Consider the following 22,725-nt stretch of genomic DNA (forward strand, 5'->3'; position numbering starts at 1 on the left):
CCTAATCCAGTCACAATTAATAAAGTGGTGGCTCAAACTGCTGTTTGATTGGGTGGATTTTTTTTGCAATAGTAATCACTATTGAAATATTCCTTATTTTAATATGCAGATGTTGCTTTAAGCAAGGACATTTTAAGCTCAGCTCTGGTATTCCATGCAGTGCCCGAATTCCTAAGCATGTTTTTTGACTTCACCCCTTTCCCATTAGGGCTGGAAGATAAACAAGTGTGTAAATGCAAAACAATCCTACATTTATGACTAAAACAATATTGAGATTTTCACAAGTAACCCTGAGACAATTACAGCAGTTGGTACCATATTTTCACCGTGGAAACTTTTGTTTTAGTTAACAATTGAAATTACAATCAGATGTGCTCATCCCTTGTTGAAGTAATGAACAATGGTACATCTGAGAGAGGGATTCAAAGTGCATCATTTATCTTATCCCATTTTCAATTAGGCCGAGCGCGGTGTAAGATGGTTCCAAACTACACCACAGTAACAGGGCAAGGAAATTTATTACCACTCCAGTGCTAATCTTAGCAGATGGTAAAAAAATATTTTTAGCATGAAATATGCTAAAGCAATAAATCTAAACAAGGTTGATGTTATCAACTAATATCTCCCCAGTGTGAGGTAAAACTCCTGCATGACAACTCAGCATTCCTATAAACTCGGGGTGAACGCTGGAAGATATAAGTCTCTCTATAGGATGAAAAATAACAGAAATTAGTTGAAAAAGCATTCCACATGCAGTTTAATACAGCATGCCTAGTGGAGGAAAGAGAGGGGCAGGATTTTGCTTAGCAAGATTTTTTTCCCCTAGACAACTAATTTTTTTCTTACAGGAAATTTTTCGTTGACTCTGGGAAAGATATAAATCCAGTAATTCTCTCCTGCTTTGGAAAAAACTCCCTCACTACCCAGTCTTTAGATAGAAAACAAAAAGACAAATATTAAAATAATCTTAAGAAGGAAATAGGCAAAACTTGGGGCAAAGGGATGCAAAGAGAACCCTTCTCTTGCCAATCTATAAGCATAACAAAAAATGTAATAACAGGCAAAAGTAGAAGGGAATATGGTTTCCATTGTTATCAACACACATTACAGACAATGTGAAATTCAGAAGTTAGAGTTCTGCACCTGTGCAGCAGTGAAGATACTGAAAATACAGGGAGTAAAAAATGCTCAGGAAACTTTGGAGACATTTCATTTATTGTATTATAATGAAAAGAGTTCATTAAGTTATAAGAAAATTAAAATCAGTAAGAATTTGCCACAGGCAATGATGCCTTTACCATTTTAAAACTCCTCCTGTTGCTGATCTATGTGATGGATAGTGAAAATAAATGACAGGTTCCAAATTATAAATAAATAGAAAAAGTGGTCCTTTTTGAGGACAAGAAACCAGGATTTTTGCCAAAGTTTTTGCCTGAAATGGCAAATAGCAGCATCAACCTTTCTGTTTCAAAAGAGGAAAACAAAAATAAAGACTTAAAACCAATTTAAAATTTTGTTTAATATATTTGAATGTGCATTTCAATTTTCTTAAAAGTGTTAACTTGATGAGCAAATGACATAAGGAGTTCCTGTCAGGAGATGGACTTGTGAGTTTTAGGTAGGGAATGGGCACCACATGAGAAATAAAGGAAGTGTACATAGCTCAAAAAATAAGAAAATTTGCTCCCCCTAGGAATCCTGCAAATTTCTTTTCTTTTCTTTTTTTTTTTTTTTGCTTTATTCCACCTTTTCCAAGCATCAGGTACAAAGTATTTAAAATTAAAATAACTGCTCATAAACTACCAAACAGGACACTTGTGACTCCCAGTAATCTTACCAGACTGAGCTCTCTGGGTAACGAAGCAGAACTGGTGACCAGCTTGGTGGCCACAATTAAACCAAAGAACAACAGGAATGCAAGAACCTCATATATTGAAAACAGGATGAAATGTATAAATTGCAGGCTAGAGAATTACCCAGAACTATTCCACTCCCAAACCTTTCCAAGGGAAGACTGTCCAAATTGAAATTAGTTTAATACATTACCCAAAACACTGCTGTAATCTTCATTCTCAAATCACGTGGCTGAGTGGCTCAAGTTTTTTCTTCTAAAACCCATCAGAGCAGAAGTAAAAATGAGGAATACGTATTTGTCCCAACAAAAGCTAAAAAGCTCAGTTCTGTAGTTTTTACTCAACAGAGAGACTGGCAAAAGGAGACCTACCTGAATGAAGGCTACAAGAGCAAGCCCACAGAATTTAAATAACTTCCTTATCTATTAAAATATAAAAACTTATAATAAAATTGTGGCCATTAAAATCATAGAATTAATCTATATTGTGTCTTTACAGTTTTGCTTCAATAATAGAAGTAAAATAGATTAAGGTTTTAAAAGCAGTAATTTTGTTGCTCTAAGATTTGGCTCTTGCATTTTTATGCCTCGATTAAGAATTTCCTTAATTTGCTCCTTGGTTCAGGTGCGCCCCAGCCTCACAGGCTGACCACACAAAGGCTGAATTAATTCGAGAGCTTTTTAATAAACCTCAGAAAGTTTTCACAAACCTTATAGATTAACCATGAGCCCACAAAGTGGAGATGAGGATTCAGACTGCCAGCACCTGAGGCTGAGATGGCATATGCTGGAGAGGGCTCCCTGTGTGCCAGGCAGGCACAGGAGGGCATCTTTTCAAACTCAGAGATGCTCAGATCGAGAGTCTCCGTGGTGCCAACATCAAGTCCAGAAGTTCGACTTGTGCAGAATCAAAGTTTTAATGCAGCAGGCCCAGGAGAAACCTCCCAGGAGGCTTCGAGTGGGGGAAAAGAAGAAGGGAAAGATTATGCACAATAAGGGAGCAGAGGAAAATCACAGACCTAATTTGGGCTGGGGTTACCTTTGCATCAGAAACTGTGAGGAAGGTGTACTGGGAGCGAGTGATGATACGTGAGGAGAAGCAGCTCCGGAGCCGTGAGGGCAGGGATCGGCCCGAGCCGTGAGGGCAGGGATCCGCCCGAGCCGTGAGGGGAGGGATCGGCCCGAGCCGTGAGGGCAGCCATTGGCCCGAGCCGTGAGGGGAGGGATCGGCCCGAGCCGTGAGGGCAGCCATCGGCCCGAGCCGTGAGGGCAGGGATCGGCCCAAGCCGCTTCCGCGGGCAGGAGCTGCTCCGCGCTGACAGTAGGGCCTCTGCCAGCACAATTCCCGCCAGGAAGGCTTTGTTTATGCCCCACACAAACTGTTCCAAGGCTGGAAACTGCTCTCAGAGTGACACAGATGCCCCTGGGCTGTAACGCCATGGCCAGACGTGTGTCAGCTCCGAGCTGCGGGCTTTGGAGCACACACGCCTGAGGAGGTGAACCTATTCCGGGGACGTGGGACTCCAGCAGATTTCTGGGCACAAAAACCAGCAGGTAAAGTAACAGCAAAACCAAACAGCTTAGGGAAGCAAAGCAAGGCGCCTCTATATAATTCCTGGAAAGGATTTATAACCTATATAAACATGGATCATAAAGTCATTGGCAAACAGATACAAGTTATTTCTAAAAGCTGCTTAGTTTAGATGTCAGAATTTACAATTCTGAATGAACCGACCCCGCTCCTCAGGACACCTAATTCCATGCCTTGGGAATGTACTGGCTGTTCTTAGCAGAGACTTGACTTTTGATCCTTCCCAGCGCTTGGATTCCTGTCCAAGGATAGGCTCTCAAGTAATCTTATGAATGCACTTTGAGATAAATGTCCAGATGAAAGATTTTCGTAAAAAAGAAGCTTACAGCATCTGGTCACTCTGCTTCCCTTCAGCACAGTTCTGAAGGACTTAAATGGAGATATATACTGAGGGGTCAGCACCCAAAGTGTAATATGCGTGGCAGGGAAGCTTTCCATCACTTGTCACATGGAGTCAAGTTGCTATAAATCTCGGGAACAAGATGGCTTTTTCTTCCCTCTGTTTTTATGAGAAACAGGTTGCTGATAATAACTGGTCTGACACTTCGACCTACTTCCTAGTGAATTCTGCATCAGTAGGTTACTGTACATAACTCTAAGAGGAGAAGCTTTTCCTCTCAGAACTGCAGGATGGATCTGAGGTTCACTGTGCTTTTCTGCTGAGATGCAGAGATCTCACACTGCTGTCAGCAGTGTTAGCACAGAGCCAGCCAGACCTGCCCACAGCATGAGGGCTGGGATCCTAAATCGTCCACAAGGTACTCAGCTTCTGGGCAGCTCCAGATGTTACTTTTGGCATTCCTTGTATATTTTTTTCCTATTGAAGAAGCTCTTATAACACAAACCCGTTAAGGCACAATCCCAGATTTCTCTGGTCACTCAAGAGGCAACCAAACCAATATTGACATTTCACAGGGTGTCAGTTCATAGCATCATTTTGTTCTGCTCCAGAGGAAAGACCCCCAGCTCTAAATCCAGCCAGCAGGAGAAGATCAGGAGATCAGAAATATACCTGCTTGTTAGGGTGCATCCCTGTTGTCCAGAGGCACAATTCCCATTCAACTGAATCAACAGATATCCCATATAGGAAATAAGTAGATAAATGGACTTGGTACTATAGATTCATCCTGCAGTGCAAAGCAGTGCAAAGTTTTATGCAGGGAGGACATCTGTATTTTGTGTTTCTGTAAGTTTGGGGAGTTCAAAACATCAACTACAGAGAAAAAGCAAATAACAAGAAAACACAAGTATGGTTGTTGCAATGGAATTTTGAAAAATATTTCACCTGTTTCAGAGTAGAAAATGCTGAGGGAAACCATGTCATCACTATTACTTCTGTTACTTAACCAATCTATTCTTTCTAGTAAAGAACCAGGAGAAATAAAAAACCATTGATCTTTATTTATTGACTTCCTAGTGAGTATAGTTGAAGTTGACACAAATCAATCACAATAAAGTTAAAAGGATAATATAGCGTAATATGACTCAAGATTGAACTGCAAGTTTAGTTACTGAAACTCAAGGTTTTAGCATACATAGAAATGTCCAGTTAATAGTATTCACATGCACACTGTAAAATGAAAGGGAAATTCTTAGTGCTTGTAACATTTGAAAATGTTTTCTTAGCCAAAGCCAGAAAATACAGAAATGTGAGGAAAAATAGGTCTCTTTCTGAGGGAATAAATGGCTCTTTGATTTTCTTTTCTCTTCACTTGTTGCCATTAATTTAAAACTTTCCAGGCATTCTGCAGGCAGTAAAATGGGCCAAAATATTCCTTGCTGTCAAAAGTAAATCTGGTTACAGTTTTGCTTTAAAGATGGTTGGCAAATGGCAAATGAACATGCCAATAAAGAGCGCTGCTGCCTTATGCTCCTTAAACATGGTAAACAAGAACAAGAAATCTTTTGAGATGAGGGGAAGCAACACTAAAATCACAATTAAGAAGACAAATCCAGCTGATTTCCATGGGCTGTGGCCCTGGGAACAGGCTGATTGCTGTGGGATGTAGTGGAGGTTTGTAAAACTGAGTGGCTGGAGGCAGCATCAAAGCATGAAGGAAACTGCTGCTTCCTTCCTTTTTAGAAGGATCCAGGAGACAGCAAATGAAATAGAAACGTCATTCAGAACAAGGAAATATTTGAGAAAGGTGGAGGGAAATGATGTGGAATTTCTTTTTAGCATCATCTCCCCAGCTGCCTGGTGATGGTGACACCCTCCAGAGCACCCAATACCAACCCTCTCTGAAAGACTGAACTGACTCAAACACTGGAATAGAAATGAAAATAAAGGCAACCTTGCCTAAACTTCAAATTGGAAAACATAAAATTATATTAATTGGTTAATGTCATCAAAAACTAATTATCAGAGCTGTAATTTTCCTACCCAGCCCTTTTTTCTCCCTACTGATAAATAATAATTATCTATTGGCTACAATAATGTGATCGTCACAAAAGCACAATCTGTTGAGATTTAATTGTAATTCCTACAAGGAAAAGTTTCTCCTTTTAGAGGATCCAGTGGGATTTGCAGTGTTGGGACCAAGCTCTGCAAAGGCATCTTGGGGTGAGCACAGTACTGGTAGTTCTGATGTATTGCTAAGGACGCAAGTGAGACCAGGGGTGTGGGCAGAGATTCCTCCATCAAGGAACACTGGAAAAACACAGAGCAGGGTATTTAACTCTCATTCCCAGTGCCCTACCTGTGGAAATACCACAGTGAGTGATGTGGAGTGTCTGTAGTTTTCCCAATGCTCAAAACCCGCCATTGCCTAAGATAAACAGAAACTTCAGCTTTTCACCACAATGCAAATGGACCTTTAAAATATAAACAGCACTTAGAACGAGCTCAAACTTCAGCAGCCAGAGGGGACATTAAAGAAATTCCTGGCAAGAGCAAGTGCTGAGTCATATAAAACTGACAAAATAATATGGGCAGTTATCACCCAAATGCATTATTTATCACTGAAACCCATTGACGCCTGTGCTTACACAGGAACCCTCCTGTGATATTGAAGGCCAAAGTGTCTTCTCTCCCTAACAACAGTGTTGTATCTTTGGCAACTCGAGCAGGGACTCGGAAAATCAATAGCACTTCATGAGCAAGGTCTCGGGCTTCCTCTTTTACGAGGATTCTGTCAATGCAAGTGGCCATTACTGTACTTTAAAGGCACGATATAAAATTGCCTCAACAAGATATAAGACACACGGTTGGAAAGAACCTGGGGAGAGTATTTTAGTCAAAGTTAAATAGTTTCATCACGTAATTACTTCTATTGGCACATCTCCAGCTGGAGACACTCATGCAGGGTAGGGGCTTTCTGGGATGGGGTGGGGAAATTGGAAGAGAGGGCTTTCTATTGGGCTCAGGCTGAGCTAAACAAGGTCAGGCTGTTAAAATGGAGCCACAGCCAAGCACCAAGACTATTGACAGCAACACAGCAAAAACAAAGTTGCTGTCTTTTTGTTTTCATCTTTTTTTTTTTTTTTTTTTTTGGAAGCTAAGTGGTCTGAAAGTAGTTTTAGCTTTATAGCTGAAAAATATGTCATCCTGATTTGCAGACTGGTAATTCATTTTCTAAGGACTGTTTAGAATTTATTCAGGGGGAAAAAGGAAGCTGTGCTGCTTCCTATAACTGATTCACATTATATGACAAAATTTAACTTTTGTGTTTTATGGGATTTTATGAATTCCACTAAAACCATTAGCTGGTTGTCTCTTTGTGATTAAATTTAACCACTTATGCAATACTTTAAACTGATGACAGTCTGGCCTTTATTTATGTTTTCTTTTGTTTAAAATGCACGTCATTGCAGAGAAAAGAAAAAGACACTTCCATTGATTCTCTGGGAATGAGAGAAAGACAGTATCAGCACCAAAAAATAAAATCACAAAAAACTAGAAGGGTTAAAACATTTTCTGCATGAAAAGGGCCACCCACAGCAGAGGTATTTTCCTGAAAAGACTTTTCAAGTGCTAAATACATTAATTCCACGACTGAGTGTCACCCCCAGGGTTTTCCACCTGGGTTCTTTTTTAGGAGTGCTCCCTTCAGTCAAAACCTCACAGGTTTGGGTTAGAGTTCAGAGCAGGACACTGCCATCCCACAGGGCAGGTGATCCAAGACTTGCTTTGCCTTTTGAAGCCATCTCAGAAGGCTTCGCAGCATCTGCCCACACGGCCTCATTTTATTCCCTAAAACATATCAGAGCTGTCCTCGGGGTCAGGCTATAAAAATTCTGCTTCAGTGGCTCGGAGTACATGATTCCATGGTGTTTCACCCCGGAACACTGGCTCAGCCACACCAGGAACCACACAGGGTCAGGTGTTACATGACGTGGCCGTGAACGCGCGGCAGCACGAACCCCTCGATCGGGGGGACATCAGTCACTTTGCACTGCTTGGTGTGGGAAGTGGAGAGCAGTCCTTGATCCTGGCTGAACTGAGAGGATTGATGTGCTGTACCCACAGGACAAACCCTCTACTTGTGTACACATGGATAATGCAGACCTGCTACGTAGAGATGAGCTTCCCATATTAAATTGCATTTATAAAGCTACTTTGATACCTGCACTTGTCCTCTAATCTGGTTCACTTGGGTTTTTTTCCAGCTTCACATAAATCAACTGCTTCAAACAGTTCCTTGCTTTTTTTTATTCTGTAATTAACCAGTGTGAGGTTTAAGACAAGAAGTATTTAGTCCTGGAACAATGACAGAAGTAAAAGTGAATACTGTATCACCCAGCAAAGCCAGACATAGGGTTTCTGACCTCCATAAAAACCCTTTCCCTCTATTTCCAGGGAGACACTCTCATATATATCTCTGCAAGCTATGTCAAGGCCTCCTAGAAATTTTTCTAATACATTCATTATAAGTTCTGCATCTCTCTCTCTCTCCGAGGTGAGCCAGTGCCTTTGGACTGAGGAGCTAAAGGGTCAGGAATATGATAAACAGTATTGATAACGCCCTTAAAATGATAACTGCTTAAGTGGGATATATTTAAAAAATCATTGCATTTCTTCTGGAGGCTGTGATTTTCCAAACTTCACATTCTTAAGGCTCTCAGAGCAACCAGAGCCCTGTACCTGAGGGACACCAATAGCTACAATTACAGGGAGCTGAGGCTTTCTTAACCAGGATCCATGCTAAATATCTCATCACAAATTGCGTGAGATGATGATGTGTTCCTGGAGCTACCAATTTATAAAACAGTAAATTCTATTTATTTCATTTTCACCTTTTCTTAGAGGCTTCCAAAATACTTTTTCTTGAAACGCATTTATTGAAACATTTTTGTTTTCACAACCCAGTTAATTTATGTCTATAAGGCCTCTGGATTTCTCCTCCTTGATTTCTGTCAGACTGCCCCCTCCATCTAAAGGCATTTCACTTGCTAGTATGGATCAAGATTATTGGCATGTGAGCTCTGTGTTGTTGCACAGCCACAGGGAGGGAGGAAAATGCAAAAAAAATGCTCCTTAACATAACAAAAAGCAACATATCCCATCTATGCACAAGGATCACCTAACAGTACACTACAGACTGGATCTGGCTCATTAGAAAAGAATCAAAAAATAAAATTCCGACTATTTATTCCACTTCTCATTCATTTCAGGTGTTATTTAACTGTGTTTTTTGTACCCTGACTCTTCACTTAACAACCTCTTAAACTTTTGAATCCTTGGGTGGGAATTTGACATCACACCTGAACATCTAAGTGCTGTTTTCCAGGCAGTACAAGAGCACAACATGTTAAATAACCAGCCATTAATGTCAAAAAATCAAGCTTTACCATACATTTTTGGCATTAATTTTATAAGTACCATAAAACAAGCTTTTTACTGGGTAGTTTTGGTATATAATTTCTTCCACAAGAAGAACAGTTTCTGTATAGTTAACACATGTGGCAGGGTAAGGAAGCATAAAAACAACATCACTGTAAAATTCATACTAAATGATGGAAATAATAACTGGAATAAGTGTAATTTGAGTAGCAGCCTGAAACAACCGGCAGAGAGTTGAGCAGTGCTAAAGTAGACACACTGCAAAGGCAAGTGGTCAAACCTGAGACCTGAGCAGAAAAAGGGGAGCACTTCTCAGTCAAAAATACACTTGCCATGGAGAAGGGAAGTATTTGAAGGAGCTGGTGTGACACCAGTCGAGGAATTTCATGGATGTGGAGCTGTGGGGGCTTCAGCATCTCTTAGGAGCGGGCAGAAGCTGGGAGGGAGCTCAGGTATGGACACCTGGCCTTCTTAGAGTGGGACCAGCCCTGTAATTTTCCAAGTAGAGCAGCAGGATGTTATTTAGCACAGGTGTCTCTGTAATTGTGGGACCGAGAGAAATCGGTGCGCAATGGCCCACGGCCTCCCCCTTCCACCCGTGTAATGCGGCAAAGAGTCTGCACACGGGGAAAGGAAAAGTGGGAATCTGCGATCCACGGCACAAAAAGCATTGTTAGCCCCTCACTGACTCTCCTGGGTGACAAATATTTATTCAAGGGCTGCAGTTTCTGTTCCAAACCAACTTTCCTCAATCGAGAAAACAGATAATAAATTTACCACTTCGGTATTTTTGTACTGGTGTAGCAGGAGCCATCCTGAAATGTTCCTGTTTCTTCCAGAGGTAATTATGTCCCCCACATATAAAGGTATATTTCAGACCCATATAATCTTTCAGGCTTTTTCATTTCAACTGCTGCAGTTTTAGAAACAATGAAACTCCTTTCTGAGGACAAATGGCATGAATAAGTCAAAGAGTAATTTTAAGGAGCAGTGTGAACATCAGTATGTGGCAAGCCCACTGTATTCCAGTTCTATCCTTCCACAAAAATATGGGAACCCACAAAATTCCAGATTAAGAGTAAAAAACTTCACGTTCAAGGGAAGCAATACTTCTGCCATAAATCTACAGGTACGAGTCTCACGGAAAGAGAAGAATTTGTTCACTCTTCCCGTGGAGGATTTTCTTCTCCCTTTCCACTACTTAAATAGCTACTTGGGAAAGTCAAAATAAAATATTTAAAGGATTAAGAAGAGGCAAACGTGCTCTCTAGGACATCAACTTACTCACAGACACGTTAATAACTTGGGATTGATTGAATGATGCTACAGTAAACCAAATATGAAATAAGAAACAACCGGTGCCAATATCCACCTGGATTCATTCCTATCCATCACCTGGCATGTCAGGATTGACACACAGCTGATAAAAAAAAAAGCTCTTTTTGGAAAATTTAGTTAAAAATTCAATACCTAATGATGGTTTTGCTTTCTTATTAGTCCTGGTTCTAAACTGTGGTTGTTAAGGCTATGTGCAAATATTCCTGCCCTTAAACCCATGTCAAAGATGTGATTGGGAATCCAACTAAATTGCCATAAGCTGCACCTTCAACTAGGAAAGACTCAAACAGGAGGGATAAATTCCAGCAGGGAGCATGCTCTGGTTTAAAGGCAGGAGGAGGCACTCACATGCAAACGCCTTTAATGCCAAGCACACTAAAAGGAATGCTCAAAAACCTCAGTAGCTTCTAAACTAAGAAAAATAGAGGAGGAAAAACCCGGAGTAAATCTGTTTATCTGACAACATGCAGCATTTCACAACATAGGCCAACACAGTTTATTGTGCATTTAAAAAGTCTTTTAAAAGGGATTTTTTTGTATTTTTTTCTAAAAAAGAAGGTAACAAATTTGCTCTGTATGTTCTCATGCTCTCAGATTTTGGAATAATTCCCCTCTAACAGCAATTGGACCCTGCTATGCCGATCAATTAAGAAAAAACACTGTCATTGTAAAACCCCACACAGCAGAGCAACGTGGGGTTTTGCAGTATATAATTGTGCCAGCCTCAAACATGCATTAAAGGCAGCCATGGGGAAGCTGACCATGCATTTCTTGTTAAAGGCAACAAAATTATCCCAAATTCTCTTAAGAACTAAGCATTCCATTTAAAATATCAAGTGCAAGTTAATAAGATACTTTTTCAAAATCAATAATTCAGATTTTTTCAGTAAGTTTTCTATTAGCATTTCCCCCATCCCCCTAAATACCATTATTTTTTCCCCAGCTGTACAAATAGTCTTATAGAATATGGCCTGAATGAATGCACCGTTCAGAAAACAACATAATTACAGCCATTTCCAGCAAACTGGGTGCCAAGAAAGTTACAAATTAATTGAAGGTTAGCACTGAAAATTAAATCCTAGTCAGTTTGAAGTCATTTTTTAGGCTAGTTTATATAAAATTAAATAGGAAGTCCAGTCTTCCCAGTGTTCCATCAGCTTAGTGGAGAGATTTTTAAGGTTCAGCTGAACAAGTGGTTTGTGCTGTTGTGTCATGTGGAAAACCCTACATTTCTCCCTGTGGGTATTTCTTCTTCTCAGCTTGTTTTCTAGGTTCTCCAAATGGAGAGACCAAAACTCCTGGGTTCTTTCCCAGTTCTCACTCCAGAAGAGAGAAGAACCTATTAAGGTTCATTGGCCCCAGTCATTATGAAGTCAGTTTTCACTTTCTCATTCACAAGCACACACTTCTCTTTTTGACTGTTGTGTACCTCCAAAGTGTAATGGATAAAAAGTTTTATTCCTAATTTAGAAAAAGCAAGAAAACATAAATCAATTATTTAGAACCCACAGTTTCAGGTATTTCAGGTGTTTTCATGGAGTCCAATCACAAAAAACCAAGAAGGAAAGATTCAACATGCCAACATCAAGAAGCTCAATTAAATTCTGACAGTTAGGTCAGAGAACCCAGTAAAAACCACAATAATATTCAGAAAACCCCTTCCATCCATACAGCTTGGAAGCAGCTGTGGAGCTGTTGCCTTTTAGTTTCTTTGATCATCCCTCTATGGAAGCACAGCATCTGGGGATGAGAATCAGGTGGATTTTCATGCCCTAGGAATACATCAGATGGGCTGGCACTTAACATCTTAAATCAATTCCCAGAGTTATCTAGAAACTTTACATGAAATCCCAAAAGCTGTTCCTATCTTTGCTGGAAAGCTCTGCCCACGCTCCCTATCCAAGCTGGGCAAAACACTCAACCTCAGCCATTTATCTTGTGTTTTGCCTGCAAGGGATACAAACATGCTTGTGTTGAGAGGTAAAATCCAGGAGCTTTCCAGCATGGAGAAATTCAGCTTTCGGTCCAAGGAGGATCTGTTTAGTTTCCTTCTTCTCTCCCAAATCAAAGCAGCTCCCTAAGGAGACACCCTCTGGTAGTTAGATTTCCCACTCCCTTTGGGAACCTGCTAAGCCCTCCTCATCCTAAATGAATTTAATCTTTCATCTCCCAGCTCCCAGGGAACTGCTGGAACCATCGAGCTGAGAAGGGACAACCCCTGCCTTTGCTCCTATTTGGCAGACGGGTGACAACAAAGTAACAAGGTGACCTGGAAAAAAGTTACCAGAGGACACCAAGGAGGCAGTTCTGAGGGGCCAAGGCATTCTTGGGAGAAGGGAGAAGCCAGGGCTGGATGTCTGCTCTGTAGGGTTTTTATTCTTGTGTGTCAACAGTTTCACATTAAAGGCATAAAGGAAAATTTCTCTCCTTCCCTGCTCCTACCTCAGTGCCCAAACTGACTTCTACACCCACCTGCCAAAGTTACAAGACATCTCAGTAAGGAGAATCTCAGTCAAAACTGCCAAAACAAAGCCCAAACATTTCAGAACTGTTTCTTCAGTGAGTTACAATTAGTCCAATATTCAATTGAAATATTCTTGTTGAGCCTCATTAGCTTTTAGGGATTTAGAATCACAACTGGGGAAGCTTTAGGTCAAAAGGCTGTTACACAGGAGGCCTGAATTTTGAAAACATTCCTGGCAAGTATTTTCTGACTTATTCCCAGCCTCTTCATTCTCTGTTTTCACTGCTCTTTTTCTATCCACGAAGGGTATATAAAGGGCATCTAAAACTTTAGTCAATAGATCCATTATTATGATTGGCTGAAAACCATAAAGTGCATCCATCAAGCCATTGTGTTGCATCTTGTGTTAAATTATGGTGATAAATAGTCCTTCTTTCATGACGTCACCTACTCAGCTATGCAGAAATCCATTCCCTGCTGCCATTATGCATCACTCAGGCTCGTGCCAGCCCGCTGAAAAATCCTCCCCACGCCACAGCCCTGCAAGGCTGCGCTGCTCTGCCGAGACAAATATTTTCTGTTGCTTTTATGTCCTATTGTGAAACAATTGTTTTCCTGGTTCCCAGCATTACCCCAAGTGTGCAGTAATGTCCTCAGCTATCAGCTCTGGGCATTGTAGCTCATGTACTTTTAATTGTTTACAACTTGCATCAGAACTGGATTGAGTCCATTTGTACTCATATTGTTTTATCACTACGAGATGATACATTTTGCCACCTTCTTCTAGGTCAAAATTGAATCCTATGGAGAGCCTTTGAACAGAGAACTAATATTCACAGGAACTGAGCTGGGGATGTATAGCAATTTTATTATTATGTTTGGGATTTTGCTTTGAATTTAGACAAATCTTTCTTGTATAATTAGATTTCATAACACTTGAATTACAGCTTACAAAAACAACAATGAACAAGAATAAAAATATTTGCCTAAAATTACTTTAAATCAAATGATTGCCTATGAAAACAAAGAACACTAACAGCTTTAGGGTTTTTTTCATGTTTCCTTATTATTATACATCCAACTTATCTTTTGTTTAAATAAATTGTCTTTTTCTTCCCTCTTTTAGTAAAGAACAGACGAGACAGGATAAGTCAGGGACAGCTTTTCTAAGATACTGCTCTTCCATTTTGGCACAAAGTGAGGAAAATGAGGGATGTATTCTAAGGACAGCAGCAATACCTTGCATTTACAATTCTCATTTAAAATTAAAAAACAAACCCAAAATTGGGCTAATTTCCTACTTCTAATGGGAAAAGTATGATGTGAAGGAGCAGCGTCAGAAGCAAGAATCAACAGCAAAAACATTCTGTCATTTTCAGGCTCCCATAATCTTCTTTTCTTGTTATTATCAGCAGTACAGCATAAAAACAAAACCAGAGAAAGCAGGTAGCACCTCTTCTTACACAGAAGGATCTGTATCACTTCAGGCACAAAAAGCAGCTACATTTTCCCCGTCTCTCTTCCTCTCTTTGGTGTTTCCAACACTACTAAATGTTGAATTAAGCCTGGGGGAAGTTGGCTTCAGCTCAAGGTAGGAACAAAAAACCTAAGGGACGTAGTAATGATTCTTCTCATCCCTTCTGAAGGAGGAATGGACACGCAACAGGCTGAAAAGAGCTGGACTTTTGTCACAGCTGTACCTGAGCACAAACCCTTCCATGATGATGCTGGAAGAGCTTTCCATGTGCACTAAACACAGAGCCACCTTCTCCTTCTCCTGTGGGTTGTGGATGTTCCACATTTCAACACTCTAGAAAGGAGAGGAGGAAGGGAAGGGGAAGGGGAAGAAAACTCAGTGCTTATCCGGAGCCCAGGAGCCGAAATGTCACCTGCCAGAGCTGTAATCACCACCTGCTCTACATCAGTGACAACCCCAGTGGTGGTACTGTCACACCTGCAGCTCAGCACCTCCCGCTCCTGCTCCAGGATGAAACACATCTCCACATAATTAGCTGGAGAAAGTAAAGTTCTTTCACCAGCACGGCTGAAACACAGGAATAGAATGAGCTGCCCCCAGGGAAACACCAACCAAATGTTTCTAGACACCACTGAAAATGCTTGGGTCCTGTCTTTAGGCACAGCCCTTCTTTGCTTTTAAGGTACTGGAAAGTACTTATCCAGACTCAAAAGGTCTGGATATGGGCTGGGATCCGGATAGGGGAAAACCCAGATTGGGTCTGGGCCGGGATCCAGAATGGGAAAAACCCGGTCTGGAGTAAAGCCTGATCTGGAATCGGGGGGGGCGGGAAACCCAGAATGGGTCACAACCAGGATCTGGAAGGGGCAAAACTCAAATTGGATCAGACTTGGGATCCAGAGTGGAGGCAAACCCTGACTGGATTTAGGACAGAAGCAGGAATGGGGGAAAACCCAGACTGGATCATAGCTGGAATCCGAATAGGGGAAAACCCAGACTGGATTACGGTTGGTATCTGGAATGGGGGAAAACTCAGACTAAATTGGGGCCAGATTCGGGAATGGGCTTGGTTTTCCCATCTTTAGGCATAGCCCTTATTTGCTCTTAAGGCACTGGTTCCAAAAGATTTGGGGGAAAAAAGCTGAAAAGTGAAAATTATCACTGTGATATTTTGAAGGGATTCAGCTTCAACCAACCCCAACTGATTATGCAGCAGAACTTAAACCTAAAGCTCCCCAATATCCTAAATACTCATAATAGAATCTGCAGAGCTACTTAGTGGAAGAGAATAATGCCTTGTGCCCCTTTTTGTCTCATTCCTGTTGCAGCTCTAACCTCCACCCTGTGTCATTACTTTTACTGGTAAATGATGAAAGAAGGCACCGTGCAGTTCATAAATTGGATTGGGTTGGAGGACTAAATACCTAAATACGTCTGAGCACTCAGCGAAAAGATTTGAGGTGAGAGAAGGAAATTTCCTTCTAGAACCCCTAGAAAGCCAAGAAAATGTAGAAAGACAGCTGAAGTGCTTTTGGGGAATGCAAATTGTCAACATAATTTTCAAATTCTTTTCAAATTCAAATTGCGGCTTCTGTGGAGAGCTGCTGTACAGTACATAAGGTACACTTTGGGCAGCGTCACTGGGAACATTTATAGAAACTTCCCTTTTTTCCGGCCATTGAAAAAGTAAAGCGTAAGTAGGATACATTCAAAGATGATTTGCAAAATTTTGGCTTTTGCTTATGTAAGCAGACTGTCAGCTGAAACTCCCCCCCAAAGATGCTCGTAAGGCTTTACGCTGGGAAATTTGCTTGAAGAGCCTGACCAGAAGAGAATGTTTGGAAAAAATCCATGCTAGGAGAACAACGGGAATTTGGTTAAAGCTGAATCAACACGAGTATTTCATTTGCGTTTGATACCTCCCGATTATATTAGCAATGGAAACCAGCTGCCTAAATGCTGAGAATCGAATGGGGATTTGATCAAATGGGGAATAAAAGGTGGGGTTTGATGCAGGATTAATCCAAGAGCAGGGAAGCACCCAACAACTCTGAAATGACCGGTTATTGTGAAACATTTTAATCAAAACTCTACCAGAACTTACTTTGAGAATGGCATTCAAATCCTAATGTTCAGAGGTGCTTAACACTTGTTGAGGGTTCACAAAGGGGGTAGGACTGTACAGAAGAATTGGCCACAGAATCTGAGCAGTTTTACACTACACCTTTGTATTTTGTACCTTCAAAAACTGATTATAACAGGGTTTAGTTCTTCCCTGTCTCATGTAACAGCTGCTGATGACTGAGGCGATAAATACCACCTTGGAGAGTGTCCCATGAACAAGCAGTGACTTTACATTTTCGGAACACCACACAGCCGTTGCCTTCCTGAGTGTTATTTACACCTCGTTGTGGAGCATGTAGCTATGCGTTACTTTTCCAAGGGATGTACTACTGCGCCGTGGCATCAAGCACACTTCTTGTCTCATTCCACTGACTTCTGAGGCATGATTTCTGTGCAGTGAGGGATATATTTATCCCACCGCCTGCTGCCCACTGTATTTACCTGCTAAGTGTCCATGGAACGAGGTGATAGTATCTATAGCACCAGGTGATAATGTGCTATTGTGTTTTCAACAATCCAGAGTGCAATGGAATACACCATTAATTCTGATAGGTCTGTGAGGACACCTTTGAAAATGTTTTAAAAGACAGATTAGTGTCTCATCAAGGCAGAGATTAAGTGAAAACACTTTCGAATTTGTCATGCAGTGTGGTATCTGTTGGGTTATTTATTATTTCATAGCGCATGCAAAGTAATAGATCAAATACACCTTAGAGACTCCTCGGAGATATCAATGCCTTTCAGTGTATTTAAATACACTGGCCAGCACAACTGCAGCTTGGCATTTTACTTTCTTCTTAAGACAACAAAGAGATTTTCAGCGCCTACAGAAACGCTGCAGTTCCCTGCATCCCTCGGTTAGGAAATCCAGATTCCCCCTAGACTTGTTCTCACTGGGCTGAACTGCTGTTCTATGGATGGTGCTGCATCACCTGCATGTCCCCTGGAGTTTAAATGTTAGACCTGGCTTGGAAGGGCTGTTTTTCCACTGATGTCCATTTCCCTCTAATTGCTAGGTTCAGATGGAATGCTGGGATGGAGCTGCCACCGGCACTGGTCTGGACACACGACAGCTTCTCCTTCACATGGGAGAGTGGGGCAGCGGGATGGACGGAGCCGACAGCAAGGCAATGGGAAAAGAACTTACTTCTGCCTTCTCCCTCCTTCATCTGATTGCACATAAGCAAAGAAGGGAAGTAATACCACAACATATTGTTTGCAATATGCTCTCTTGGCCATAGGGAAGGGAAACAGTTCGGAGATTCTTTTAAAAGCACTTAGCATGACATACAGTCTTTATATTTTGCTTGGGTGATGCCTGCCTTCTGCTTGTCTTACTTATTTAGGTTTCAAGTCCTCTTAGCAAGAGTGTTCCTCTCAAATACATTTTGCAAATCCAGCGAATAGTTTTATTATAAAATAATTAAGACATTATTAACATTCATCCTTACAGCTTCCCACTCTCCTGACTTCCTCACCATAATGTTCCTGCTGAAAACACGAAGTTCCCTACCACAACGCTTGCCTTTCTCCAGATACTTTGTCTGGAGACAATTAAAGAAAATCAGAATGACAACGATTATCAAAGGCAAAAGATAATATCATATTCAAAGAACAAAAATAGGATATGAGACCTCAAAATATCTTTACACAAATATCAAAGTTAAAAAGAAGGAAAGAGACTTAAAAAGAAATTATTAAGTAACAAAAGGCTCTTTTTTTTCCCCATGCCCTTCAGATCATTCATGGCATTCTGATTTGAAAGGAGGATGACAGAAAGAGTGGGAGGTTGTCTGAAATTTTACACTGGAAACAAACAGGTGCAGACAATGAGAGAATAAGTGTGCTGAAAGCTGCAGTTCTCCACTAAGAAATGTTAATGCACAAGTCAAATCTATCGAAGGGGAAATCGCCTCCCACAACAAAGGGAAAATGTAGATGTGACAGACAGAGAGATGCCAGGCAACAATCAAAGAAAACAGATATCTAACCTAGTTATTCAGACATGCAGTATAACTCCTATTATCCTCCCATTATTATGAGGATAGTGGCATGTGCTGGAAAGTCATACACAGTGTCCCAGGACACACTTGAAACACAGCAGAGAAGCTCTTGACTTCAAGGATCCTATATTCAGTCTCCAGTGAAGACACAGGGTGAGATATTGCAGATCTAAAGAATATCATATAGTTAAAAGCTGTCAGAGGAGAAAAGGGGAGATCAGCTGTCTTGAGAGATAAGCCACAACACAGGCTCAACCACAGAAATATACAGAAATTAGGGCTTAACAAGTTCCCACACTGAACATAGCTACAGATCTGGCACACAAAATTTGTGTTCTCTATATTTACTTCTGTATTATCTCCCAAATGCTTTTATCTTGGTTAAAAGAGCTTTAATTTTGGAAGGAGAACATCTAGTCACTTTGTCATTACCCCTAATAATGTGAATGGGGAACAGAATTTGTCAGTCTTGCAGCGGTGGAAACAGCTGGTGTGAAACCCTCCAGGTTCTCTTTGTCCAGCTTGGCAACTGCAAGCACAGTCCCATTGTGCTGTTACAATCACAGTCTCCTTAAGAATGGAGACACTTTTCCAGAAAGAAGGAAAGACTGAGCAGTGTCATTTGTAGCATAAGAGAGAATGGGGTTGTCCTCCAGCAAGAGGTTTGCAAGGGTGAGGAAGATGGTAAGGAAGAGTGTGTCAAGCATTAGCTGCTTCTCTTCTGTTTTTTCCTTTTGTTACTCCTTTATGGTTTTATTAATCTCTTACAATCTGGATTTCAATGAAACCTTCAGTTTTATTCCCCAGTTTTTGTCCTTGTAGGATGATTCCTTCTAATGGCTAATCTGGAGGTTTGCTTGTGGCTTTGACCTCACCCTGCCACTTTGGGATTAATGATACCCACCAAGGTGCACCTGATCAGCTGCACACACTGACAGAAGCATCCCCTGAATGAAGCAGCAGCTTTCCCGGAGTCCCTTTTGGGCTTGCTGGGAGAAATACATTGGGATGGGCCACTCAAAGCACTATCAAGGGAACAGAAAAAGTTTAAATTTTAACAGCCCATTCACAGCACCCATTCTTACAAACACCCTGTCCAAACATGAATCCTGAAAGGAGTAAAAAAAGAACTTTCCACTTCCCCAGAATCCATTGCCCCGTAAAGATGGAGAGAAGAGGACACACACTTCAGCCTGATACCTCCACAGCACTTTGTAAAACAAACTGATTTCCCTGGGAGGGCTGTTACTCTCGGCAGCTTTTCCCCAACCTTTCCTTTATTCCAAAGCCATTTCAGGTACTGCACTTTGCACCTCTAAGTGCAGGTTAAAATATTGTACAACAGCTATGTTTCAACAGCAGCACACAGCCACTCAGTAGACAAAGATGTGCTCAGAGCTTCATGAATATATTCAGCAGTTAGGAATTGGGGAGAGAGGAGCACAGGGACATGGATTTACTGTTTGCATTCATTTCTGGGCATGAAACATTTTTCTCTCATTTAAAGAACAGTATTTGACTAGTTTGACATGTTGAAGATCCAGCTGGAGAGCAGCACCAGATGAGACCATGCTCACCAGCAACAAGGAAATGTCTCCAGTGCATGTTTCCTTGCCAGTGGTTCCTAGGAAGTGACAGGCGGCGCGGGATCCGCGGATCAGCCGCTTCATTGTGCTCATTCCACATTCCGGCGCTGGAGAAGGCACATGTTGGGAACTCACCCCACTGCTAAGGAGATCAGCACCGTGATAGCAAACGGGGGGGAAATTGTCCCAGGAGAACTGGAAAGATGGGAGCAGAGCCCTCCCGACACCTCAGGCGGTGCCTGTGCTCAGGTAGTGCTGGTGGGAGCCATGCTGACCACTCTGTTATGGAGCCAGGAATACTCCTGCTTTGACTCCAGCTGTGATGGTAAATTCAGTAGTGCCAGGAGTGTTCCTGAACACTGAGACAGCACTACCTGCACGTAAGTTACCAGCAGCTTGGACCAGGGTCAACTGCAGCTCTCCCAACAATTCCTGGGTCAGGCTAGGACTCAATGTATGGAAGGGCAGATGCCACTCCCAGTTGGCAATTTACAATAGGACAGAGGTGGCCAAATGTCTAAATGTTCCAGAAGCCAAGATTCCTGTAAATGAAAGGACTGAATGCAGGGGTGTGACTCCCCGTACCCCAGACATGCTCTCTTCAGTTAAATATGTAGCTTAAAAATTCAGATTCATATTCAAGGATAAAAGCACCCTTTGCATTTGCCCTTTCTATTTGGCTGTCCACCCTGTATACAGTTCAGAGCCTTGTGCATCACCGGGACAGTGATCTCCAATTTTAGACATCTGACTTCCCCTTGGCAATTCTGAGTGGGTGTTTAACGTAGGTGAATCTGAACTGTCCTCTGGAGGAGCCTCTCTCTCTGTCCACTAAATATTTATTAATGAATAGACCTATATTCCTAATTTAGGTATCTGAATTTGATACTTAAAATTAAGGGGACTCAATCCTCACTAGAATTCTTTTTGAGGTCCTGACACTGCTGGTGGCTTTCCGCAAACACAAACTCATTGCATCATTCTCCTGTCAAGTAATCTTCATTGCTGAGCAACAAAAAATGTTCTTCCTCTTATCTGTGTCTTTGTTTTACAGGATAAAAAATTGTAAATTCAGGTGTAAATTATGTCCCTATCAAGGCCTTTTGGTGGAAAATTTGAAGGCAGGGTTTCCCAGTGAGGTAACCAAAGCTTAAAGCCCTCATCTTCCAGCCTCTGGGACACAGTGTTTCTTTTGCTATGAGCCATTTTTTCCTTCCCTTTTATTCGAACCTCTTCCTTGACTCCAAAGAGCTGTAGAAAACTCTGCCACTCCTGATTCTGTTCCCTTCTCAGAGCACACGAGGGCTGGCCCTGGTCTGCACCTGAGTCTGCCCATGGCAAGGTCCATCAGGCACTTCAGTGGTGTTTCTAAAGGAGACAGCTGCTGGAAATCCTGAAGCCAGAGGCCAACAGGAAAGGAAAGATGCTCATCGGCTTTCCCAGCCTGGTCCTGCCTTTTCACCTCTGATTAGTCAGCTCTTAAACATCTCAGCTGGAGGATGCCACTCGCTCCCTGTTTGATTGAGAAGGTGGGTAAAGCTGCAAGTGTCGAGGGACAAGGGATGCCACTGTGTTTCTGACTTGTCTGGGTAATCCCGACTGCCACTGATACAGTCACTGCTGGTGTCTCTTTCCCAGCTGCCTTAAGCTGCCAACCAGTTTGATAAGATGGGAACTTGGATGTGCCTTTAGATTACCAGGAAAGGCAAGGCCACAGGTCTGCCCTGCGAAAGCTGGGAGTTCTGGAGCAGCTTCTCTAATTAAAATACTTTGTATAATGCACAAAAATACACAACTGTTGGGTTAAACAGGAAATTGCCCTCTCCCTAAGGAAGCTAAGATTTCCAAAGAACAAATAATTGCTCAAGACAGAGCAATGAAAAACTCACCATGCACCAACCTGCAACTACCTCACTAGTACAGAAGAATTACCTTCTAGATTCCGTGGATTCTTTCCAAGCTGCACAACATTGGGCTTCTTTCTAGAAGTTCTTTATAACTAAATATTTCTAAACAGTTTAAAAATAAGAGCTACATTTACCAAATCTCAAATTGGGAAGCTGGCCTCAAATGTCCCTGCATGGTAGATCAGCTGTAGAAGACAGCAAAGTGGCTGCAAGTGCCCAGAAATAAATAAATAAATAATAACTAAATGTGGACAAGCAGTCAGGATGTCTGTCAGGGATGTGCAGCGCCTTGGGTATAAATCAGTGTAGCTCCACTGACTTTGATGACACCAGGGCAGTTGGAGGCGGCTGACACCGAACTGCGTTTGGGCTGTTTGTACCACCACAGCATCATCAGCTGCTTCCCAGGGTTTGCCTTGCTCCTGGGGCCAAACACATTCACCATCTGCACCTGAGAATAATCACCCAAAAGGGAAGTTAATCTATCTAAAAAGTTTTCAGTTTTTTGTTTGAAATAAGGTAAATGAATCCAGATTGTTGTGGGGTTTTTTTTTCCCCAAAGCAAACGTGGGGAGTGATTGAAATTATTTTTCTATAAAAA

At 41.6% G+C, this 22,725-nt stretch overlaps 1 long non-coding RNA gene across 1 annotated transcript in view; it reads left to right on the plus strand.

Moving 5' to 3' along the window:
• The first annotated feature begins 2,916 nt into the window (after positions 1 to 2,916).
• LOC121674720 overlaps positions 2,917 to 22,725 on the plus strand; it is a 43,126-nt gene continuing 23,317 nt past the window's right edge. The window contains exons 1-2 of the long non-coding RNA XR_006019803.1: positions 2,917 to 3,406; positions 17,645 to 21,746. This is a non-coding gene — a long non-coding RNA (uncharacterized LOC121674720). The remainder of the gene's footprint in view (positions 3,407 to 17,644; positions 21,747 to 22,725) is intronic.

This window comes from Corvus kubaryi, unplaced genomic scaffold (genome assembly GCF_017639235.1).
Source record: "Corvus kubaryi isolate FWS band 111438036 unplaced genomic scaffold, C.kubaryi_AGA036_p1.0 70, whole genome shotgun sequence".
NCBI lineage: Eukaryota > Metazoa > Chordata > Aves > Passeriformes > Corvidae > Corvus > Corvus kubaryi.